The 25,663-nt window shown below is 54.2% G+C and overlaps 1 long non-coding RNA gene across 1 annotated transcript; it reads left to right on the top strand.

Moving 5' to 3' along the window:
• The first annotated feature begins 1,345 nt into the window (after positions 1-1,345).
• LOC103346262 (uncharacterized) lies at positions 1,346-5,172 on the top strand. The gene is made up of 3 exons (XR_011385130.1): positions 1,346-1,948; positions 2,621-2,855; positions 4,985-5,172. It is a non-coding gene; the product is annotated as an uncharacterized lncRNA (long non-coding RNA).
• Positions 5,173-25,663: the final 20,491 nt, after the last annotated feature.

Below are 25,663 nucleotides of genomic sequence, written 5' to 3'. Positions count from 1 at the left end.
CCCTCTGTGGGATTCCCGGTCTCTCTCTGTCTCATAACCGCTGAACTCTGCAAAAGCGATCCCATACGCTACGGAAACACGCGGCGCAACTCTTCCCATAAAGCCCTTTTAATGAGCGTCCGCAACTGGAATTTCACATCCTTTTCATGGGCTGTGAAATCCCCCCGCCCAGCCCCTATAACCAAGGAACAACGTGATGACCAGTCTGAGCTCCAGGCACCAGAGTTCAGGCAGGTGGAGGTGGGATCCATACCCGCTCCGTGCCCATGGTGGAGGTGGCCCCTGCCTGTCCCTCACCACCTCTTTCTCTGCCACCCCCCACATACCCAGGGGTCATTGGAGGGCAGTATGTGAACTCCTGCTGCCATCAGCAGCAAAAAAAAAAACCACAAAAAACAAAAAACAAAAACAGAGTGGAGTAGCACAGAGCAAGCGGGGTCAGAGGTCAGAGTTCACACCACAGCGCCCCTCTAGCAGCGGCGTTGCTCAGGGCAGTGGCGGCTCTGGCTTTGGACGTTCCCCCAGATCCACAGCAGCCTGTGCGGCTTCCCCCTGAGAACAGGTGCTCTAGCGATTGAATCCAGGAGTGGGAAGAGGCGAGTCACTCAAAGCCACAATCCCTGGAATCCATGAGGACATAGATGCAGACCCGCTCCCTGCCCTGGTGACCTGGCTGAGGGACACACCCAGGCCGGGGTAGCTTGAGCCTGAACCCCAAGCCTCAGGGCGGCCCTCCTGCTGTGCTGGCTTGGGGCTGGCTGCCTGCTCCCTGCACCTGGCTCTGTGCCTGTCTTCTGCCTCTCCGCCATCAGCATGGACCAGGTGCTAGGGCTGCAATCTTTGAATGGCGAAAAATGTCCCAGAGGCCCCTGCGTTAGACTCTGTCCCCTAGAGCCGGCACTGGGTGTAGTGGTAAAACCACCACCTGCAGTGCCGGCATCCTATATGGGCGCCGGTTCCAGTCCTGGCTGCTCCATGTCTGATCCAGCTCCCTGCTATGGCCTGGGAAAGCAGTAGAAGATGGCCCAAGTGCTTGGGCCCCTGCACCCACATAGGAGAGCTGGAAGAAGCTCCTGGCTCCTGGCTTCAGATCAGCACAGCTCCTGCCGTTGCAGCCAATTGGGGGGTGAACCAGTGCATAGAAGACCTCTCTCTCTCTCTCTCTCTCTCTCTCTCTCTCTGCCTCTCCTCCTCTGTGTAACTCTGACTTTCAAATAAATAAATAAAAATCTTAGAGAAGACTCTGTCCTCCAAAGCCTTATATGAAGGGTGCTAGGAGAGCAGAGGGGAGGGTGGAGGGTGGGGGCATTTGGTCCAGGAGTGAAGATGCTGGCCGAGACCCCCACGTCAGAGTGCCTGACCTCAGTTCCTCAACTCCCAGCTCTGCCTCCTGACTCCAGCTTCCTGGGAAGGCAGCGTGATGACTCAAGAAGTTGGGTTCCTGTCACTTACGTGGAAGAGCTCCCTGGCCCGGATCCAGTTCCTGCAGGCATGTGGGGAATAAACCAGCAGATGGAACACTTTCTCTCTGTCTCTCAGCCTCCCCCACCCCGTGCCTGGCCTCAGAGGGCCACTCCCTTCACCTCTGCCACATGCTGAGGGCCTGTGTGAGGTTGACCAGTTGCTTGCTGCATCTCCCGGCTCAGCACAGGACAAAAAAGTTTCAAGACAGCCGGAAACCAATACACGTCCGCTGTGATGACCAGGCAGACCAGTGATGTCACCAAGATCCCTTTCCTTTGGAACAGAAATAGCTGTCTTCAGACGGGGCTCCATCCTGGGTTGGGTGATGGGAGACTGCTGGCCCGGGCACCCCCATCAGGAGGAACCCAGCCTGGCCCCTGGCCCCTGGCACCAGCACAGATGGCAGCTGGGGAAGCAGCTCACTTCTCGGCTCCTGAGAAACCATGGGAATGGGGCGTGGTGATTAATGGACACAGAGCTGCAGGTATGCGTGGTGGAAACTTCCGGAATTGGATGGTGCTGATGACTGCCCGTGCCCTGACATGTACATGCAAATTGGTGACAGCGGCAAATGTCACGTGATGTGTATCTCACAAGTGTTTTTTTTTTCTTTTAAAAGATTTATTTATTTATTTGAGAGGCAGAGTTACAGACACAGAGAGGGAGAAACAGAGAGAGAGGTCTTCCATCCGCTGGTTCACTCCCCAAATGGCTGCAATGGCTGCGGCTGGGCCAGGTGGAAGCCAGGAGCCAGGAGCTTCTTCTGGGTCTCCTATGTGGATGCAGGGGCCCAAGGTCTGAGCCATCTTCCGCTGCTTCCCCAGGCCATTAGCAGAGAGCTGGATCACTCCTTGCTAATGCACCTTGCCAGGGTGTAACAGGTGATGGCCCAAGGACTCAGGTCCCTGCCACCCTATGGGAGACCTGGATTGAGTTTCTGGCTCCTGGCTCTGCCTAGCCCAGCATTGGTTGTTGCAGGTATTTGGGGAGTGAATCAGTGGATGGGAATTCTCTGGGTCTCTCTCAAAATAAAAGAGAATAAGAGGAATATGGGGGAAGGGGGAGGAGGAGGTGGAGGTTAAGTACCTGGGGTGGGGGCAGAGCAGTGTTCCCAGCACTTCCAAAGTCACATTTCTTTTTTCACTTCCTAAACCAGGAAACACGGGGCTTGGCGGCTTGGCCTTTGTTGGATTCTGTTCTTATCAGCACTTCCAAAGAAGCGAAAACAGGCAGAGTTCTCACAGCCACCGGGCCAAGGCCGGCAAGAGATTACACAGCCCCTCGGGTACCCGCCAAAGCCTCCTGACCCACTTCCTGCGCGCAGAGCCTTCGGGGAGTGGGGACCCCCAACCCCTGGCCTGCCAGTCCGCATCAGAACTCGGAGCCTGCAGGTGTGGCGTGGGAGGGGGAGGGGCAGAGCTCTCCCCTACTCACTTCCGGTCAGACGGCCACGCCCCTCATGCTCCTGAGAGGCAGGTGCCTCCCAGGCTGGCTGATTACACTTCCAAGGGCTGTGGGCGGGCGACGGACTCACCAGGCGGTGGTGCTGCCTGGGTGGGCTTCTCCTCAGGTACGTGTGCTGCTCCCCAGGCCCTGGCCCCAGTGCCCCAGGCCCCTGTGCATAATAGGGTCTAGTCTTCCTGCCCCAGCTCTCTCACACCAGCCAGGTTAGCTGCTTTGAGTCTGCCGCCCCTCGGGACAGAACCATTCCATGGTAGAAGGCAGGAGACAGTATCGTAGCCCAGAAGGTTAAGCTGCCGCCTGTGATGCCGGCATCCCATATCAGATCACATGTTCCCAGGTAGAGGGAGAGAGATTTTCCAACCACTGGTTCACTCCCCGAGTGGCCGCAGGAGCTGGGGCTGCTCCAGGCCGAAGCCAGGAGCCAGGAGCTTCTTCCAGGTCTCCCACGTGGGTGCAGGCGCCCAAGCACTTGGGCATCTTCTACTGCTTTTCCAGGTGCATCAGCAGGGAGCTGGGTCCCAAGTGGAGCAGCTGGGGAAAATAATTCTCTTGCTTTGAGAATCCAGGTTTGTGCCCTGAAACCCTCGGAATACCCCATCCCGGCTCCACCACCCCACCGCAGCCCCAGGAACGCAGTTCTCTGCAGGAGAGACCCTGCTGACTGAGTTGGGGCTTCCTTAGCCCCAACCCCACTGCCAGAGCACCGAGCTCTCCCCCCAACCCCGACCCCACAGACTTCCCCCGCCCGGGGCCCTTAACAATCTGCCGATTTAAGCCAAGGAACCAAGACACTTGCCACTAGGGATAACCATTTCAGAGGGCGAGCTAAGAAGCCCTGCTTGGAGCAAACAGGATAAATAAACTGAGTCTTTACATAAATATATAGTCTGCGGATAGCTAAATTTAATCTTCGCTAGCACAGGCACATCGGAAGGTCACACAGCAATGATATCGAGAGGCTGGTCCCCCTCACTTCTATACAATGTGGGGCTTTGAAGTGTTTACAATATCATAACCACAGCACAGTCAGCCTGCCCTTTGAAGCTGCCTGCAGCCATGTACCGTGCAGGCAGGAACAGAAATCTGTGCTTTGACTTGTTTAAAGTACATTAAACAGACTGGCAGCCGGACTTCCTCTTATTCAGAGGAAGTCACAAAAGGTACTGAGGACCAAAAATATCAGGTGACTTTGAAACGAGGAGATTGGCTCATCATAGGCCAAGGAAAATAGGGATCCTCCCTTTCCCATCCATCCCGAGACTTTTTTTTTTTTTTTTTTTTTTGACAGGCAGAGTGGACAGTGAGAGAGAGAGACAGAGAGAAAGGTCTTCCTTTGCCATTGGTTCACCCTCCAATGGCTGCCACGGCAGGCATGCTGCGGCTGGCGCACCGCACTGATCTGATGGCAGGAGCCAGGTGCTTCTGGTCTCCCATGGGGTGCAGGGCCCAAGCACCTGGGCCATCCTCCACTGCACTCCCTGGCCACAGCAGAGAGCTGGCCTGGAAGAGGGGCAACCGGGACAGAATCCGGCGCCCCGACCGGGACTAGAACCCGGTGTGCCGGCGCCGCAAGGAGGAGGATTAGCCTACTGAGCCGCGGGCGCCGGCCCCATCCCAAGACTTTTAACGGACACAGCGTGTTATCATTCTTCTGAAAAATATCATTGGAAAATATTTACTTGAGAGGCAGAGAGACAGAGGTCCCATCTGCTGGTTCACTCTCCCAAATGCTCACTATGGCTGGGGTTGGGCCAGGCCGAAGCGGGAGCCGGGCACTCCATGCAGGTCTCCCACAAGGGTGGCAGGTGCACTAGTGTTTGAGCCGTTCCCCGGTGCCTGCCAGGGGGTGTGCATTAGCAGGGGCCTGGAGGCGGGAATCAAGCCCAGGTACTCCATGCGTTAATTTCAAAGAGGTTTCAGAATAATTTGGAAATAATTCAGTTCTTCTGGGTCAAAGAGGCAGTCTGTTCTGTGCCTGCACATTTTACAATCAAGCCTCAGGTTCTTTTTTCTTTCTGTCAACGTCAAACATGTCTTCCCTCTTGTTCTCTCCCAGTCTCAGCTGCTCCAGAATCTGCCCATGGAAGAAACCACTCAAGCTTGGTTCTACAGGGGTCCTGTGGAGGGCACACCGAGTAACACCTGGGTCTGAGCACCAGAGAGGCAGTGAGGAGCGAAGAGAGACATCTGCCCACGGGAGACCTGGCCGTTCCTTGCCTGGGGTTGGGCAACACAGCAGGGCAGAGAGCCGAAACCACGCCTGGCCTCAGGTCTACCTGGCCAGAGCACCTGCAGCCTCTCGGCCCACCTGGAAGGGCATCAGGAGAGGCAGGTGCACATGCAAGTCGTCACAGGGCGACCCAAGCTCACCAGTGGGAGCTGGATGTCCATGTGCCTGAGTGCGGAGCCTGATGGGCACAGAATAGGATCACAGGAGGGAGCAGGGACTCGCTGGTGATGGGAACTTGGCCTCATGGCTCTGTCTTTATAGAGCTGGAGGCGATGGTCTGCCCTTGAGATCACTGTGGCTGCTCTCAGCAGCGTGTCACTGATCTGCCCCCCCCCCACCTGGCCCGGGGACAGCTCCTCCTCCACGTCCGTTCACCCTCAGCCCAGGCCTGAGTGTCCCCACCTTGGGCCCCTCCCTGTTCCTGTCTATCCCCCATTCCAGACTCAAGAAGCTGCCCTGGCCTGTATCCTCCATTTTCCCATTCCTGGAGGAAGTTCTCACCTCTCCCAAAAGCCCCATTTCCAACACTAAGTCAGCAACTCCCCAAATGATTTCTCTGGGGCCCCAGGTTCCTCTCCAAGTTCCAGGAGAGGAAGGGAGGAGAGGGGAGGGGAGAGGGAAGGAGAGGGGAGAGGGGAGGGAGGTGGAGGGGTGGGGAGGGGAGAGGGGAAGGAAGACAGAAAGAGAGGGGAGAGGGGAGGAGAGGTGGAGGGGTGGGGAGGGGAGAGGGGAAGGAAGACAGAAAGAGAGGGGAGAGGGGAGAGGGGAGGGGAGGTGGAGGGGTGGGAAGGGGAGAGACAGAACTCTCATCTTCGGGTCACTCCCCAAATACCTGCAACGACAAGGGCTGGGCTGAGCCAAAGGAAACCAGGAGCGAGGAACTCCATCCATGTTTCCCAGGAAGGTGGCAGGACATCAGTGAGTTGAACCTCCAGTCTACACTGGCAGGAAGCTGGAGTCAGGCTCCAGAACCAGGGCTTGAACCCAGCTCCGATGTGGGATGAGAGCATCTTCACCTGTGTCTGTGTCTTTTTTTTTTTTAAGATTTATTTATTTGAAAGGCAGAGCTACAAAGAGGCCGAGAGAGAAAGAGACAGAGAGAGAGAGAGAAAGAGAGTCTTCCATCCGCTGGTTCACTACCCAGATGGCCACAACCGCCAGAGCTGAGCCAATCCAAAACCAGGAGCCAGGAGCTTCCTCTGGGTCTCCCACTTGGGTACAGGGGCCCAAGGACTTGGGCCATCTTCCACTACTTTCCCAGGCCATAGCAGAGAGCTGGATCAGAAGTGGAGCAGCTGGGACTTGAATCGGCGTCCACATGGATGCCAGTGCTGCAGGTGTAAGCTCAGGCTACTATGCAGCCTGCCCTAATACAGCGCCGACACCTGTATTTTCTATGTACAAAATCTCATCATCTGCAAATAAAAATGAGTGCATTTCTTCCTCATCCATCTGTATGAGAGAGAGAGAGAGAGAGAGAGAGAGAGAGAGAGAGAGAAATGGAGGGAGAGAGCGCTTCCATCCGCTGCTCTGCTCCCCTAATGCTTGAAACAGCAGGGTGAGGCCAAAAAGCTAGGACCTCCACCCTGGTTTCGCCTACAGGTGGCAGGAACCCAAGGACTTGAGCCCTCCTCGGCTGCCTCCTGGGTTCATTAGCTGGGGGCTGGGTTGGAAGCAGCGGCGGATACCCCAAGCAGTGGCTTAGCCTGCTGTGCCACAATGCCTGGCCCCACCTTCATTTCTGCTTCTTGCCTTTCCAGCTGGCTAGAGCCTCCAGTACAGTGGTGAAAAAAGTGCAGAAGGCAGGGGCCAGCACTGCAGCATAGTGCGGAAAGCCACCGCCCGTGATGCAGGCATGCCTTATGGGCACTGGTTTGAGTCCCAGCTGCTCCACCTGCAATCCTGCTCCCTGCTAATGGGCCTGGGAAAGCAGCAGAGGATGGCCCAAGAGTTTGGGCTCCTACCACTCACATGGACCCTGATGGAGGTCCTGGCTGCTGCCTTCAGCCTGGACCAGGGAAATGACCCAACAGTTTCATCCAGGGTAAAAGAGAACCGTTCTTGGCGGGCTTCCTGTGGACCCGGCACCCAGACAGGTGACAAAATCCACGTAGCTCACAGCCTCCGGGGGCAGCTGCAATGGATAGCAGAGCCTTTGAATTGAAGAAGCGTGGAGATACTGGGTGTTTGCCAACAGATCATGGAAAATATGTCTTACAAAAAACTATGCGTGGGGCCGGCGCTGTGGCACAGCGGGTTAACACCCTGGCCTAAAGCACCGGCATCCCATATGAACACTGGTTGAAGACCCGGCTGCTCCATTTCCCACCCAGCTCTCTGCTATGGCCTGGGAAAGCAGTGGAAGATGGCCCAAGTCTTTGGGCCCCTGCAACCATGTGGGAGACCTGGAAGAAGCTCCTGGCTCCTGGCTTCAGATTGGCTCAGCTCTGGCGGTTGTGACCATCTTCGGAGTGAACCAGCGGATGGAAGACTTTCTCTCTCTCTCTCTCTCTGCCTCTCCTCTCTCTGTGTAACTCTGACTTTCAAATAAATAAATAAATAAAATAAATCTTTTAAAAAAAGAAAACTATACATGTATTGCATCAAAACAAGCATACTTTTTTATTTTTTGACAGGCAGAGTTAAACAGTGAGAGAGAGAGACAGAGAGAAAGGTCTTCCTTCTGTTGGTTCACCCCCCAAATGGCCTCTACGGCCGGTGTGCTGTGCCGATCTGAAGCCAGGAAGCCAGGTGCTTCCTCCTGGTCTCCCATGTGGGTGCAGGGCCCAAGCACTTGGGCCATCCTCCACTGCCTTCCCGGGCCACAGCAGAGAGCTGGACTGGAAGAGGGGCAACAGGGACAGAATCCGGCTCCCCGACTGGGACTAGAATCTGGTGTGCCGGCGCCGCTAGGCGGAGGATCAGCCTGTTGAGCCGCGGCGCCTGCCCAAGCATATGTTTTTAAAAAAGATTTATTTGCAAGACAGAGTTACAAAGCCCAGCTAAAGCCAGGAGCTTCTTCCGGGTCTCCCATGTGGGTGCAGGGACCACCATCTTCTGCTGCTTTCCCAGGTGCATTAGCAGAGAGCTGGATTGGAAGTGGAACAGCCAGGTCTCGAACTGCACCTATATGGGATGTGGGCACTGCAGGCAGCAGTTTAACCAGCTATGCCACAGCACTAGCCCCTATCAGTGTGTATCCTTAATACCATTTCCCATGAAGCCCCTGTGTACCCATCAGAGCCCCACAGCATGATACCCACGGACTTGGCTGTTGATCATTTGAGGGATTTCTATGCCACGGGAATAGATCACAGAACTTATCACTGACCAAGCCCATGGGAAACAACAATGACCCTGGGGCCAGTGCAGTGGCATAGCAGGTAAAGCCACCACCTGCAGTGCCAGCATCCCATATGGGTGCCAGTTGGAGTCCTGGCTGCTGCACTTCCCATCCAGCTCTCGGCTATAGCCTGGGAAAGTAGTGGAAGATGGTCCAGGTTCTTGGGCCCCTGTACCTGTGTGGGAGACCCAGAAGAAGTTCCCAGCTCCTGACTTAGGATCAGTGCAGCTCCAGCCGTTGTGGCCAATTGGGGAGTGAACCAGTGGATGGAAGACCTCTCTCTCTCTCTCTCTCTCGGGTAGAAGCAGGTGCAGGGGCCCAGGCTTGGGTACAGTCAGTGGGGGTGGGGGGGCAGTGGCAGTGTAAGTGCCATCCTGGGCTTGCCATCACCAGGAACATGGCTCTTCCAGGTCCTTAGCTGTGACTCAGAGCGTGCCTGGGAGAAGGAGGGCCCATCCCAGAGTCAGGGGGCGGGGACCTTGGCAATGCTGACACCGGATGTGTGAGCATGAGGAATCCCTGAGGCTAGGCTTCCGGTTCTGGGAGACAAAGGCACTGCACCGCATGACGTCACCGGAAGGTGGCTGCTCCCCTGCTCCGCGGGGCCCCTTGCCCTGGCCTCCTTTCTGTCTGCAGCGTGCGCACGCACACACGCATGTACCTCTGCTCTCATCTCCCCCGGTTCCTCTGACTCAGCTTTGGCCGCGGTCCCACTGTATTTCCCTTTCCCTGCAGCCTCCTAGGAGCCCAAGGCGACTCAGGTGAGAGGCATGCCTTGCCAAGTTGACCCATTCCAGACTTCTCTGTGGGAGTGATGATGACAAGAAGGACACCAGCGAACAGCGCTCATGAGGGCATCCACGGTCCCCTGGTCCAGCTCCATCATCGATACACATTTGCCCATCTAAGTCTATGGCTGGGGCCAGCACTATGGCACAGTGGGTGAGGCCATCCTCTGCAGTGCCAGCATCCCACAATGGGTGTCTGTTTGAGTCCCGGCTGCTTCACTTCCTATCCAGCTCTCTGCTGTGGCCTGGGAAAGCAGTAGAAGATGGCCCAAGTCCTTGGGGGCCGGTGCACCACGTGGGAGACCTAGAAGAAGCTCCTGCCTCCTGACTTCGGATCAGCCCAACTCCGGCTGTTATGGCCATTTGGGGAGTGAACCAGCAGATGGAAGACTTTCTCTCTCTCTCTCTCTCTCTCTCTCTCTCTGCCTCTCTCTAACTCCACCTTTCAAATAAATAAACAAATCTTTAAAAATAAACTACATGGCCACCCTCAGAATGGAAATGCTGTTATTACCTGGGTCTTTATTACTATTACTTCGGATCCCAACACCACGCGTGAGGTTCTGGGTCTGTTGGCTTGTCTTTACCATGTATTCATGGAAAGATGTTTCATCTTGTTCTTTCTTTTTGCAAGTTTTGCCTCATTTATTTGAAAGGCAGAGTTGGAGAAGGAGGAGAATAAAAGGAGAAGGAGGAGGAGGAGGAGGAGAAGGAGGAGGAGAAGGAGGAGGAAGAGGAGGAGGAAGAGGAGGAGGAAGAGGAGGAGGAAGAGGAGGAGGAAGAGGAGGAGGAAGAGGAGGAGAGCTAGTTTCTATCAGCTGGTTCACTTTCCGAATGGCCACATTGGTTGGGGCTGGGTCAGGTGGAAGGCAGGAGTCAGGAACTCCATCCAACTCTCCCATGTGGGTGCAGGGACCCAAGGACTCGGGAGATCTCCCACTGCTTTCCCAGGCTCATTAGCAGGGAGCTGGACTGGAAGCGGAGCAGCTGGGACTTGAACCAGTGCTCTGACACTGGATGCTGCTGTTGCGGATGGCATCTTAACCGCTGAGCCACAATGCTGCTCCCGGGTACTTATTCAAGACCACTCTGAGTGACCCCAAGCTGGAATTACCGCACGGCAACTGGGAATGGAGGCGTACCAGCATGGAGGCTCATTTGGGAAATGCGTGGCCTTTTCCCTGTGATGCTTATCCCTTGTCTTCCCATGGGTCGGGTTTCTGCTATGCCGGAGGTGCGCTTAGCAGGGAAGGGAAGAGAGGGTGGGAGCAGGAAGGGGCCACCCAGGCCACCCAGCACCCTGCAGAGAGCTGTCCCCTCCAGGTCCCCAGGCTGTCTCACAACAGTGACCCAGATGATACCCTTCTTTTAGACTTGAAGTTGAGTCCTGTAGTACCTGGCACTCTGCTTTTCTTAGTCGCATCTCCAGCTAAATTGTGCCCAGGGGCCGGTGCTGTGGTGCATCAGGTTAAGCTGCTGCCTGCAGTGCTGGCATCACATATCGGCAACAGTTCGAGTCCCTGTTGCTCCACTTCCAATCCAGCTCCCTGCTGATGGCCTGGGAAAGCAGTAGAAGATGACCCAATTGCCTGGGCCCTGCACCCGCATGGGAGACCCAGAAGAAGCTCCTGACTCCTGGCTTCAGATTGGATCAGCTCCAGCCGTTGCAGTCATTTGGGGAGTGAACCAGTGGATAGAAGACTCTCTGCTTCTGCCTTTGCCTCTCTGTAACTCTGCCTCTCAAATAAATACATAATTTTAAAAAAGAAAGCAGCTTGTATTTGGTTTATTTGGGGAGATTCAAATGTTCTTTCTCCCTCAGCTGATTTTCTGCCTGGCTCATTACTGAGAGAAGCATTGAAATCTCCAGCTACACTTGCACATTTATCTACTTATCAGCTGTGCTTCTGTATTTTGTGTTTTCAAAAAAAATATTCATTGGTTATTTATTTAGCAGGCAGAATGTCAGAAGAGAGAAAAAGGAAGAAACAGAGACACATGGCAATCATCCACCTGCCGTCCACAAGCAGCCAAGGGTGGACCAGGTTGAAACCAGGAGCCAGGAACACCATCCGGGTTCTCCCACGTGGGTGCCAGGGGTCCAAGCACTTGGGTCATCCCCTGCTGCCTTCCCAGGCTCATTAGCAGGGAGCTGAATCGGAAGTGGCAGCTTAACCCACTGTGCCACAATGCCAGCCCTATTTTGTTGTTGCTGCTTCTGTATCTTTTTTTTTTTAAGATTTTATTTATTTATTTAAAAATCAGAGTTACATAGAGAGAAGAAAGGCAGAAAGCGAGAGAAAGGTCTTCCTTTCCTTGGTTCACTCACCAAATAGCTGCTATGGCTGGGTCCAAAAGCCAGGAGCCAGACGCTTCCTCCTGGTCTCCCATGCGGGTGCAGGGGCCCAAGCACTTGGGCCATCCTCCACTGCCTTCCCAGGCCACAGCAGAGAGCTGGATTAGAAGAGGAGCAACCGGGACTAGAACCCGGCGCCCATACAGGATGCTGGCTTCACAGGCAGAGGATTAACCAAGTGAGCCATGGTGCCGGCCCCTGCTTCTGTATCTTGACATTTTGTACTGGGTGCATATTTTGCATAAATACACCTTCTCTGTCTCTCTGTTCTGGGGTCTACTGTCAGATGATCATGCTTGCCTGATTTGTCTTTCTCCAATCCTTTACTCTTATCAGTATTTTTTCTTGCAGTCAAATAGACATTACCCACATATGACCATCCCAAGGCATTGAGTACATTCACATGCTGTGCACCCGTCATCCCACCCGTTTCTAGAAACTTCCCATCATTCCAAAGTGGAACTCAGTATCTTGGCATGCTAGCTTCTCATCCCTTCCCCAGCTGTTGCAGTTGATTTCTCAACAATGCCAGACGGCCACACAGCTGCTGAAGCTGGCCCACAAGTACCGGCCCGAGACCAAGCAGGAGAAGAAGCAGCGGCTGCTGGCGGGCGCTGAGAAGGAGGCAGCGCGCCGAGGCTCGATGCTGGCACGGAGATCTGTGCCTGATGGGCCGCAGTTAGAGAGGGAACTTTGCACCCCGGAGAAGAGCAAGCCGGCCACCCAAGGCCGGGAGCCGGCTTCCAGGTAGGATGGCAGGGCCGGAGCTGCCGCTCGGCTCTAATATCCGCCTTCGGGTGGTCCTGCCCATCGTTATCATCACTTTCTTCGTGGGCGTGATCCGCCACTACGTGTCCATCCTGCTGCAGAGCGACAAGACGCTCACCCAGGAACAAGTGTCCGGCAGTCAAGTCCTAATTCGGAGCCGAGTCCTCAGGGAAAATGGAAAATACATTCCCAAACAGTCTTTCTTGACTCGGAAATATTACTTCAACAACCCAGAGGATGGATTTTTCAAGAAAACGAAGAGGAAAGTGGCAGCCCCTTCTCCTGTGACTGATCCCACCATGCTCACTGACGTGGTGAAGGGCAACGTGACCAACTTCCTCCCCATGATTCTCATCGGTGGATGGGTCAACATCTGGCACACCAACGTGGCTGCGAAAGAGACAGCGTGCGGGACTCGGCGAGGTCCCTCCTGGATTTCGGCAAGAAGGCCCCTCGGTGTTTTGTGTGCTGTTGGGTTCTGTGAGGGGGAGCACAGAACCCCCTCCTACGCCCCTTTCCTTGTCCTTGGTCTAAGTGACCCCAGGTTAGGCACACACCGCCCAGAAGCGTATGTCACTTCTCGGCTCCTCCTTTTACTTGTGGTTCGCCCGGCGAATTCACATAAGGGACTGATCATCCCAGAATTCGGAACCAGGTCATCTTCCCTCACTTGAGAGAGGTGACGCTCCGGAGACACCGTGTGGGCATACGGCCTTGACCTAACGAATCAAGGAAGTCCCCCACTAAGCACAGGACACACTTACGATCTGATACACCACTATCTGTTTGTCTAACGTAGGGAACCCCTGCATAATGCCATCAACAGCTGAGGTGCTAGGAATTTGCTTTGTTATGGCAGCAGTGCTGTGCGTGTCTTTCCTTTGGCTAGAGCTGGCGTGCCGTGCCGCTCTTAAGCACTCAGACATGGGAAAGATAGCCCCCTCTCAGAATCCTGCGCAGATCATCAAAGATAGTGAATCTGTGAGTGATAAGAGCCTGACACTCCAGGTCCCTGTCTCACAGACAATGGTTGTTTTCAAAAGAGAAGGAATTCCAGTCTCTCCATACACTCACCAATACTTGTCACTTTCTGACTTCTGGGCTTTTTTTTGTTTGATTGATAGTAGCCATTCTAAAGGGTATGAAGTTTTATGTCTTGTGTTTGTGAGTGTGCGTGCTTCTTTTTTTTTTTTTTTCCCTACTTGAAAGGCAGAGAGAGAGAGAGCGCGAGAGAGAATCTTCCATCCACTGGTTCACTCCCCAGATGACTACAACAGCCAGGGATTAGCCAGGCTGAAGTAAGGAACCTAGAACTCCATCCTGGTTTCCCATGAAGATGACAAGAACCCAAGCACATGGGCTATCCTCTGCTGCCTTCCCAGGTGAATTAGTAGGGAGCTGGATTGGAGGCGGAATATCTGGGACTCATGCCAGCATTCACATGGGATACCAGCATTGCAGACAGTGGGTTAACCCACTACTCCATGATGTTGACCCCTGCTCCATCACCTCTCTCTCTCTCTCTCTCTCTCTCTCTCTCTCTCTCTCTCTTTCTCATGACAATGAAGGGAGGCTGTGTGTGTGACACACCTATCCTCCCTCTCTCCATTCCAAGATAGGGACAGGAGGGAAATAAACAGCTGGGAGCGCCCAAGCCAGTGACTGCCCCTTACCAGCACAGGCAGGAAGGAAGCGACCACAGGACACCTGTGTAGCAGCGACATCAGGCGTGAAGGTGTCCCGGGAGCGGGGCAGAGACTGTGACCACCCCTAGTGCTGTACCTCCCAGGTCCAGGAGGATGTGGGTGGCTCAAGCTGAGGGCTATTTGTCACCTCAGGTTTTCCAAAAGCCTCATTTTTGTTCTTTCTTTTTAATTTATGTGAAAGGCAGAGACAGAATAAGAAACAAGCAGACAAGGTGGAGAGATCTCTCCCATCTGCTGGCTCCCTCCCTAAATGGCCCGACTGGGCCAGGGGTAAAACCAAGAACTGGGAATGCAATCCAGGTCTCCCAGGTGGGTGGCAGGGACCCAAACTTCAGCCATCGCCACTGCCTCTCAGGAGCCAGAGCTGTGGGGATTGAACCCCGGGGCTCAGGTGTGGGCTGTGGGCATCTCAACCATTGTCTCCATTTGCCAGGCCAGAACCTGCCCTGGAAGCCTCGTGTTGGGTATAAACAGAATCGTTTAGGGCTGATGTCCAGGGTTTGCTTAGAATTCATCCAGGATGGCCGGTGCCGCGGCTCACTTGGCTAATCCTCCCCCTCGGCACTGGCACCCCGGATTCTAGTCCCGGTCGGGGCACCGGATTCTGCCCCTGTGGCCCAAGTGCTTGGACCCTGCACCTGCATGGGAGACCAGGGGGAAGCACCTGGCTCCTGGCTTTGGATCGGTGCAGCACGCTGGTCAAAGTGGCCATTTGGGGGATGAACCAATGGAAGGAAGACCTTTCTCTCTCTCTCACTGTCTAACTCTGCCTGTCAAAAAAAATAATAATAATAAAATAGAATTCATCCAGGAGTAGGGGCAGGGTCTGGACAAAGCAAGATGCTTTTGGATGAACTCAGACCTCCGGGGTGGGGGAAGGGAGGGGAAGGGATGGGGTGGGATGACATAATACTATTCCAGGGATAGATAAGAGAAGAACACCCCCACCCCACCAGCATCCCACAGAAAGCAGGATGAACTTGGCCCAGGACCTGCTCCATAGCCAATAAGAGGGATGGCAGGTCCCAAGGAGTTGGAGCTCTGCCCCTTGCACAGGGCTCCCACCTCCTCCAGGCAGGGAGCAGAGGGCAGAGGTCAATTCTCAGGGCCCTGTCGCTCCTGAACTCCAGAATTGGAACTGTCAAGGGTGCAAAGGAGCCACACAGAAGCCTGTGGCCTGGTGAGACCGCAGCCCTCCCTTTAAACATATAAATCTATTTATATGTATATATATAAATTCATATATTCACATATGTTTATATATAAATATATACATTATATACTTATATATTATATATTAATATATATTAATGCCGTGGTAAAGAGGACTGGGCTGAGCTGAAGCCAGGAGGCCCAGAACCCCACCCAGGTCTCCCACATGGGTGGCAGGGAGCCAAGGACTAGAACCATCGCCTGCCACCTCCAGAGTCCATATTAGCTGGAAGCTGCAGTTGAAAGCAGAGCATGAACTTGAACCCAGACACTTTGAGAGGGGGTCCAGACGCTCCAAGCAGTGTCTAAACTGCTTAGGACAGACACCCACCCCCAGACCAGAAACTCTGCCCATGGGAGCCGCCTTTCCACTCCCCAGTTCCACTCATTTGCTCCCTCCTCCACCAGACACTGGGCACCCACTCACCACCAGGCCCTTCACTGGACCCTGGAGGCCAGTCAAAGACCCTGGGGCAAGGGAGCACCCGGTTCTGCTGGTGAGGATGGAAGAGCAGCAGGAGAGGATTTCGCACAGGGCCAGGTGGCACAGCCCGGCCACGCGGAGCTCTGACCGTGACAGTGAGTTAAGTGGGAGCCACAGCTGCGGCCTTGCAGCTGGGGACACGCTGAACCCTGGAGTCATTTCCTCTGTCGTATACACACACAGCTGGAGAAAGTCCTGAGTGCTCAGTGACTGCTCCCGCTTCCTCTGGGGTTTCCCCAGCTCTGCTGGCAGGGGCCGGGCAACTGGGGGCCGAGCTTCCTTTGGACACCAGGGCTCACTGAAGGGCTTTCTTCCAGGCATTGGGTAGAAACCACCTAGCTGAAGACAACTCACCGTGCAGTTGGAATGAACGAGAATGACTGGGAAACCCCCGGCACGGAGGCCAAGGACAGTGCTTGTTCACCCGGTGACTAATTGCTGAGGTTTCCAGGAGGGCGCGTCAGGCTGTGGACGGCAGCAGAGAAGTGTGTCCCCACTGAGGGACAGGGACCTGGACAGATGACAAAGGCCGGTTCAAGTTCTGATCTCTCCCTCTCTGCCAGCAGCCCCCCCCCCCCATTCCACTCCCCCCATCCGCCCATCCAGACTGCGGCTATGCAAGCTCCCAGGAGTGGCTGTGACGCCATCAATGCTGGCCTGGCCCCTGGAGACTCAGCCCTGGGGAATTCCATCTCTTGGACCCAACCCAGGCAGGAGCCAAGCAACCCCGCCTCCAAACCCTGGTGACCTCACAGTTTGGGTGTTCAGCTGCCTGAGCTGCATACGTCACTCCCAGCTGCTGTTAAAAAAAAGTGAGCATGCGTGGTCTGAGTCCACAGATGGAAATGTCCAGAAAAGGCCAATTGATGCAGGCAGAAAATGGATCAGTGGCTGCCCAGGGACTAGGGGGTGGGTGGGGGTAAGGATGAAATGGTTGTGACGGTTTCATGGGGACAGGGGTTTGGGGTGCAAAGGTTTGGGAACTGATTGTGGTTACATTGCACCCTCTGTGAACTGACTTAAAAAACCTCTGCACAAAAAATTCCTGGGGGAAAATGGAATACAGAGGCTGGTATTGGGGTGCAGCAGGTTAAGCCCGCTGTTTGCAAGGTCAGCAAAGGTTTGAGTCCCGGCTACTCCACTTCCAATCTAGTTCCCTGAGAAAGCAGCAGAGGAGTGCCCAAATGCCTGGGCCCCTGCCACCCTCATGGAGACTGAGATGGAGTTCCTGGCTCCTGGAACTAAATAAATCTTTTAAAAATAAATAAATAGGAACTGGTGCTGTGACATAGCAGGTAAAGCCGCCGCCTGCAGTGCCGGCATCCCATGTGGGTACCGGTTCAAGTCCTCCCTGCTCCACTCCCTATCCAGCTCTCTGCTGTGGCCTGGAAAGCAGTGGAAGATGGCCCAGGTCCTTGGGCCCCTGCACTCACGTGGGAGACCTGGAAGAAGCTCCTGGCTCCTGGCTCCTGACTTCAAATCTGCGTAGCTCTGGCTGTTGCGGCCATCTGGGGAGTGAATCAGTGGATGGAAGACCTCTCTCTCTGCCTCTGCCTCTCTGTAACTCTGACTTTCAAGTAAACAAATAAAATCTTAAAAAAAAAAAAAAAGATGGCTGACTTTTTAACTTGGTTTACAACCAGATTCCACTTCTTTTTGAGTCCATTATCCAAGAGCTTTTAAAGTATCCTTTGTAGAAACAGTAGTGACAACTCGGGACAGAAAAAGCAATCAGCAAAATGTAACACAGGTGCAAGAAAGATCCAGCTTTTCTCATGGAGGGTGCCTGTGGCCAATGGGCTTTTTTGTTTCTTTGTTTTTAGATTTATTTATTTATTTATTTATTTTTGAAAGGCAGAATTACAGAGAGGCAGAGGCAGAGAGAGAAATCTTCCATTTATTGGTTCACTCCCTAGATGGCCACAACGGCTGGAGCTGTGCTGATCTGAAGCCAGGAGCCAGGAGCTTCCTCCGGGTCTCCCACGTGGGTGCAGGGGCCCAAGGACTTGGGCCATCTTCTACTGCTTTCCCAGGCCATAGCAGAGAGCTGGATCAGAAGTGGATCAGCTGGGACTCGAACCGGTGCCCACATGGGATGCCGGCACTGCAGGCGGCGGCTTTACTTTCTTTTTTTTTATTTTATTTATTTTATTTTATTTGACAGGCAGAGTGGACAGTGAGAGAGAGAGACAGAGAGAAAGGTCTTCCTTTGCTGTTGGTTCACCCTCCAATGGCCGCTGCGGCCGGCGCGCTGCAGCCGGTGCACCGCGCTGATCCGATGGCAGGAGCCAGGTACCTATCCTGGTCTCCCATGGGGTGCAGGGCCCAAGCACTTGGGCCATCTTCCACTGCACTCCCAGGCCACAGCAGAGAGCTGGCCTGGAAGAGGGGCAACCGGGACAGAATCCGGCGCCCCGACCAGGACTAGAACCTGGTGTGCTGGCGCCGCAAGGCGGAGGATTAGCCTAGTGAGCCGCTGCACCGTCCCGGCTTTACTTTCTACACCACAGTGCCAGCCCCAGACAATGAGCTTTTACAAGGCAGTAAAAACTTGCAAGTCATCAACAGATTGTAAACTTGCTGGGAGCAATAAGATGACCCTTTTGAATCCATCAGATAAGGGGAAGATTTATGGGTCAAATCCAGTGCTGCGAAAGTGTGGGGAAACAAGTCTTCCCCGGGCAACTGGATAATCTCTTAAAACTCTGCAAAGTCATATCCTTTGACCCAGATATTCCACTTGGAGGAACCCAGACTGCAAACGCACACCGAGGAGCACACACGCATGCAAAGATCTGCACCACACAGCAGCAGTTTGTGTGTGTGTGTATGTTTTTAAGATTTATTTAATGTATTTATTTGAAAGACAAAGTTACAGAGAGAGGTTGAGACAGAGAGAGAGGTCTTCCATCCCCAGATGGCTGCAATGGCTGGAGCTGGGCTGATCTGAAGTCAGGGGCCAAGAGCTTCTTCCGGGTCTCCCACGTGGGTGCAGGGGCCCAAGGACTTGGATCATCCTCCACGGCTTTCCCAGGCCATAGCAGAGAGCTGCATCAGAAGCAGAGCAGCCGGGACTCGAACTGGCAGCCATATGGGATGCCGGCACCGTGGGCAGGAGCTTTAACCCTCTGTGCCATAGCACCAGCCCCAGCAGCATGGTTTTTAATACCAGAAATTCTATAGGCAACCCAAGGGTTTACCATGGAGGACTGGTTAAATAATGAGGCATCCATGCAAAACAGTGCTATAAGGGCACAAAAGAAGTAGTTGATGGAATGTGTGTGTGTTTTTAAGGATTTATTTATTTACTTGAAAGTCAGAGTTACTCAGAGAGAGAAGAGCCAGAGAGAGAGAGGTCTTCCACCCACTGGTTCACTCCCCAATTAGCTGCAATGGCCAGAGCTGCACCAATCCGAAGCCAGGAACCAGGAGCTTCTTCCAGGCCTCCCACATGGGTGCAGGGGCCCAAGGACGTGGGCCATCTTCTACTGCTTTCTCAGGCCATAGCAGAGAGCTGGATCGGAAGTGGAGCAGCCAGGACTCAAACTGGTGCCCATATGGGATGCCGGCACTACACCACAGCGCCAGCCCCTGGAATGTGTTTTGTTTTTGGACTGGAAGAGGAGCAGCCAGGAATCAAACTGGCAGGCCAGGGCTCTCACCTAGTGTGCCACAGCGCCAGCCCCATGGGATGTGTTCACAGGGACGGTATGAGGATGATTTCAGCAGAGGGCTCTACTGTAACTCTGTAGCGCTTAGAATCAGAAGGCAATTGTCAAACGCAACAAGCTGCTAGCGGGTAGAATCTCCTTTACATAAAAATTTCCATTGATTTGTGCATATGTTGAACTCTAAAGAAAACAGGCGCAGGGGCTGGCGTTGTGGTGCAGTGGGTCAAGGTGACACTTGCCATGCCAGCACCCCGCAGCGGAGTGCTGGTGCGAGTGCTGGTTCCTTGTCTTCTGATCCGGCTTCCTGCCGATGCGCCTGGGGAGGCTGTGGATGCTGGCCCAAGTACTTGGATCCCTGCCGCCCGTGTGGGGACCAGGATGGGGTTCCTGGCTTCTGCTTTTTTGGCCTGGCTTGGTCCTGGCTGTGCATCTCTCTCTCTCTCTCTCTCTCTCTCTCTCTACTTTTTAAATAAAAATTTTCTTTAAAAAAATAAAATGGGTCTGAAGGGGTCTGTATGTGCTTGTTGAACATTTTTACAATGAGCAGGTGTAAGCATGATCTATTTTTTAAATTAATGAATTAATTTGCGAGGCAGAGAAACAGAGATGGAACAGGAGCTCCTGTCTGCTGGTTCGCTCCCGCCCTCCCCCACCACACCCCAGATGCCTGCAACAGCTGCGGCTGGGCTGGGCTGAAGCCAGAAGCCGAACTCAAGCAAGGACCCAATCACCTGAGCCCACCCCCAAGCTGAGTCCCAACAGCACCCACGCTGGAGCTGTCCCACACCAGCCCAGCGGCTAGCGTCCCTTCCCCCAGTTGTCCAGGTTACGGGGACCGCCTCCCCACCCCCACGAGGCTCCTGTCTCCTGTCTCCCAGCCACATCTCTCTTCTGAGCTCCAAGCCTCCACAACCAAGCACCTGCATGGGATCCCCTGCATTTCCACCCAAGTCACCTGCGGGACCTGGACTCCACACCATGGCTCTCTGCACCCACAGCAACCCCTCCCTCCCTCCTTCTCCCTGACCCCCCACCCAGATGGTCATCATGTCCTCCATTGCATCTGCTTACCACCCTACCCGGATGCTACCTCCAGCCTCCATCATTCAAACGCTAGCTTGGGAACCGGAATCTGATTTGCAGCTACTTCCTGTCTAGATCCAGGCCTCACACCTCCCTCTCCCCGAGTCCAGCCACCCTCCCATCCCTGTAGGACCCGTCACCCTGGCTGGCCTCGGGTCCCCAGAGGCACCCTGATCCCTGCCCCCTACAGTGCCCAGTTAAGTCCAGTAAAACCTCCTGACCTCACTTCTACGGCAGCAAAGCCTGCTCTTCGCCCAGCCCCCCACGTGTGTCCAGTGTCCAGGTTTCTGTGTGATCATCCTCACGTTTCAAAGACACCACCTCTTTGAAGTTCAGCATCCGTGTGGTGGTACATCATTGGCTGCCCCCTGCTACCCGCAGCTCTAAGTGACAAGAAAATGGAGAATGGGCACCACCCCAGATGCCCTGCCTACCACCTCAGATGCTCTGCCCATCACTCCAGATGCTCCGCCTACCATCCCCAGGTGCCCCGCCCAATGCCTGCCACTAAGCAGGTGTGGGCAAGTTATCTGGTGCACAGATGTAGACAGATGTTTGTGCACAGCTGTGGCCTGAAACTCAGGGATGCAAACATGGATGATGGCCAATGTGACAGCATTAAGGTGCCAGAGGGAACCAGTGAGGCCACTTGCTCCTCTGCCGTCCGCCATGGAGAGTGCAGAGGCAGGAAGGTCCTAGAAGATCCCAAATGCCAGGGCCTTCACCTGGGATTTCCAGCCTCCAGAACTTCGAGAGTGGTTATTTATAAACTGCCCACAGCATTTATCTTTTTTAAATAAAGATTTATTTATTTGAAAGAGTTACACAGAGAGAGGAGAGGGAGAGGGAGAGGGAGGGAGGGAGGGAGGGAGAGATGGAGGGAGAGAGAGAGAGAGAGAGAGAGAGAGAGAGAGAGAGAGAGGTCTTCCAAACACTGGTTCACTCCCCAATTGTCTGCACCAACCAGAGCTGCGCCGATCTGAAACCAGGAGTTAGGAGCTTCCTCCATGTCTTCCCAAGTGGGTGTAGGAGCCCAGGGACTTGGGCCATCTTCTACTGCTTTCCTAGGCCATAACAGAGAGCTGGATCAGAAGTGGAGCAGCTTGGACTTGAACTGGCTCCATATGGGATGCTGGCACTGCAGGCAGTGGTTTACCCACTACGCCAGAGTTGGCCCTAATTTATTTACTTACTTAAAAGGCAGAGTTACAGAGAGAGAGAGAGAGAGAGAGAGAGAGAGAGAGAGAGAGAGAGAGAGAGAGAGATATCTTCCATCTGCTGTTTCATTTCCCAAATGGATGCAATGGCCAGGGCTGAGCCAGGCTGAAGCCTGGAGCCAGGAGCTTCATCTGGGTCTCACACAGGGGTGGCAAGGGCCCAGGGACTTGGACCATCTTTTTTTTAAAGATTTATTTATTTTATTTGAAAGGCAGAGTTACAGAGAGAGGTAGAAGCAGAGAGAGAAGTCTTCCATCCACTGGTTCACTCCCCAGATGGCCACAATGGCCAGAGCTGTGCTGATCCAAAGCCAGGAGCCAGGAGCTTCTTTCGGGTCTCCCATGGGTGCAGGGGCCCAAGGACTTGGGCCATCCTCTACTGCTTTCCCAGGCCACAGCAGAGAGCTGGATCAGAAGAGGAGCAGCCGGGACTCGAACTGGCGCTCATATGGGATGCCAGCACTTCAGGCCAGGGCTTTAACCCACTGTGCCACAGCGCCGGCCCCTACTTAGACCATCTTCCGCTGCATTCCTGGATGCATCAGCAGGGAGCTGGATCGGAATTAGAGCAGTGGGGACTTGAACCGCTGCCCACATGGGATGCCAGCATTGCTTGTAGCAGCTTAACCCACTACACCACAGCGCTGGTCTCCATTTGTCTTTCGATTCCATTCTCCATGGACTTGTCCATCATCGGGCTTCCACAGCTCTCTGCTCTGCCCTTTCACCTGACTTACCCCTCCCTCGCCACTTTTTTCCTGTTTCACTCACAGAAACACTTGAGGATATAAATGGTCTACTTGCACCCACCGGCCGGCACGTCCAGGAGGCCCGTTATGGGGATCAGAGGTCAAGGTCCTACAGGCTGGAAATCATCAGTGAGCTGGTGCACCGTGAGCGTCACGTTGAGCTGTGTGCTTTCCCACACGCTCAGCTTTCAAGCAATGAGGCCGGAGCTCATCAGCCCGGTGATGTGGAGGAACTACCTCATTCTTCAGGTGGTAAAGTTATTTGGCTGCATGCCGGGGTCTCTTCTGACGAATTGTCACACCCCTTCCCGATCCCAGCAAACACAAAGAGACGCATCCCAGCGCGTCACCTACTTGGCTGAACCGTGCACCTGGTAAGCTCCCCTGACGCTTCCTTCATGGGTATTTTTTTCTCCACTTACACAAAGCGTGACTACGACATTCAACCACGCGAGGGACAAAAACAGGAAAGCCCAATCTTGCTGGGGACTGAGGAACAGAGGCTATCGGGACGCTGGGGTCCGAATTCATTCATCTGAGCTCAAGGAGAACAAAGGACGCCATTCTCTCTGTGTCCTCGTCTAAATTAAGACATACAGTAAGGAGAAGCCATCATACGCGCGAGAACCTTTCCCTCCTGCAGGCGCTGGGACCGAGAGGGACAAATGTGTTTATCCTGAACAGAATCACGAGTCATTTCCCAGCTGTTCACATTTGGCAGCCGTGAGCCAGAGGTAGCACGGGCTGTTGGTATCTTAGCCTCATCCCTACCTGCAGAGACCCAGGAGGTCAAAAGGCATTTGCAGAAAAAGTCACGCTTAAGGAGGAAGATTTTTAATTATTTACTTGAAAGTCAGAGTTACACAGAGAGGAGAGGCAGAGAGGTCTTCCATCTGCTGGTTCACTCCCTAATTGGCTGCAATGGCTAGAGCTGCGCCGATCCAGAGCCAGGAGCCAGGAGCTTCTTCTGGGTCTCCCACACAGGCGCAGGGGCCCAAGGACTTGGGCCATCTTCTACTGCTTTCCCAGGCCATAGCAGAGAGCTGGGTGGGAAGAGGAGCAGCCGGAACTAGAACCGGCATCCATATGGGATGCTGGTGCTTTAGGCCAGGGCGTTAACCCACTGCACCACAGCACTGGCTCCAGAAGATATTTTTTTTAATGCTCAATACTGAAAAGCTTCATCTGTGTCTCCCACCTGTAAGGCAGGGGCCCAAGCACTTGGACCATCTTCTGCTGCTAGACCAGACACATTTGCAGGGAGCTGGATGGGAAGCGGCACAGCTGGGACTCGAACTGGCACCCATATGGGATGCCAGCCACCACAGACTGTGGCTTCACCTGCTGCACCACAGCGCCAGCCCCATGCTATTCATCTTACAGCTCCATCCTAAGCCGTTACTGCAGTGTCCCTGGAGGGCAGAGGCTGGAGCGGCTCACCCCTCAGCTTAGCCACACAGCTGCCGTGTTTGTTCCTTCCGAGTCCCCTCTTGGTCAACAAGCTGCCTGTATTACATGTATGCATGTACTGCCAGGCCTTCCTTTAAAAAGAAAAAAGTCTTATTTATTTACCTGAAAGGCAGAGGGAGAGATGGATCTTCAGTCCCCTGGTTCACTCCCCAGATGCCTGCTACAGCTGGGTCTGGGCCAGGCTGCAGCCGGGAACTCCAGTCCAGGTCTCCCACATGGGTGGCAGGAGCCCAAGGACTTGGGCCATCCCCTGCTGCCTTCTCAGACACATGAGCAGGGAGCTGAATGGGAGGTGGAGCAGCGGGGGCTTGAACCGGCACTCGTATGGGATGCCAGTGTTGCAGGCGGCAGCTTAACCCACTGTACAACACCCACCTGAGTCCCCGTTTTTCTCCATTTGCCTCTACTCATTAGGTAACCCCGCACTGCCACAGGCTAGGCTCTGTTCTGTCTCATCTCCAACTCTGTCCCAGGAAGCACCCTCTGAGGTGGAGGCTGTCACCACCCACATGTGAAAGCATGAGCTGAAGGCTGGGTGCTGAGCCTGAGACACCCCCCAATACAGGTTTCCTCTGCTGTAACACCTGTCACCCCCACAGATATCCAAGGCCGTCCTCACCTCTGGGGCCTGGGGCAGGGGAACTGAGCAAATCTGTTGATGCTCATGCTGCGTGCTGGGTGCTGGGTAATAAACTGTCTGAGAAGTCTTGTGTCTGGTGGCAACCACTGAACTGGCAGGATGCCTTCTTAGCTTCCCCGGGGATAAAAATCACAGGTCCTTCTCATGTGCTTTGTATCTTATTTGAAAGGGAGAGACAGAGCAAGATATCTTTTTTTTTTTTTAAGATTTACTTATTTATTTTAAAGCAGAGTTACAGACAGGTCTTCCACCTGCTGGTTTATTCCCAAATGGCTGCAGTAGCCAAGGCTGGGCCAGGCCAAAGCGAGATTCTTCCAGGCTCCCACGTAGGTGCAGGGGCCCAAACACTCGGACCATCTTCCGCTGCTTTCCCAGGCACATTAGGAAGGAGCTGGATCAGAAGTGGAGCAGCCAAGGCTTCAGCCAGTGCTCTGATAATGGGATGCCAGCATTGCAAGGGGTGGCTTAACCTGCTGTACCACAATGCTCGGCAACCCCCTCCCTTTTCTTTTTTTCAAAAATGTATTTGAAAGGCCAAGTAGTATGGAGAGGAAGAGAAATCTTCCATCCTCTGGTTCATTCTGCAAACGCAGGAGTCTCATTCCCCAAACAGCCGGGGCTGGGCCAGGCCAAAGCCAGGAGCCTGAAACTCCATCCTGACTCCCATAGGTGTGGCAGGGCCCCAAATACTTGGGCCATCATCCCCTGCCTTACAAGGGACATAAGCAGGGGGCTGGGACTCAAACCAGCACTCCAGTGTGGGATACCAGGGTTGTGAAAGGCAGCTTAATCCACTGTGCCACACTGCCAGGCCTTTTATGAACAAACGTCAACACACTTCACTTGAGGTGAAAGGTGTGGCGCTCCTCCCAGACCCATTCCTGCTGCCGGGGCAGAGAGCAGGAAGGGAGTGTGCCTCCTAGTCCCATGCAGCAGGAAGGTCACGGTGTGCACTGTGGCCTTTCAGAGGGTCCTGAATGCCACAGAGAATTCAGGAACACCCTTCCCCCAAAGACGT

The sequence above is a fragment of the Oryctolagus cuniculus genome, chromosome 21 (assembly GCF_964237555.1).
Source record: "Oryctolagus cuniculus chromosome 21, mOryCun1.1, whole genome shotgun sequence".
Taxonomy (NCBI): domain Eukaryota; kingdom Metazoa; phylum Chordata; class Mammalia; order Lagomorpha; family Leporidae; genus Oryctolagus; species Oryctolagus cuniculus.
The sequence above is the reverse complement of the archived record's forward strand: the minus strand, read 5'-3'. Positions and strand labels throughout refer to the sequence as shown.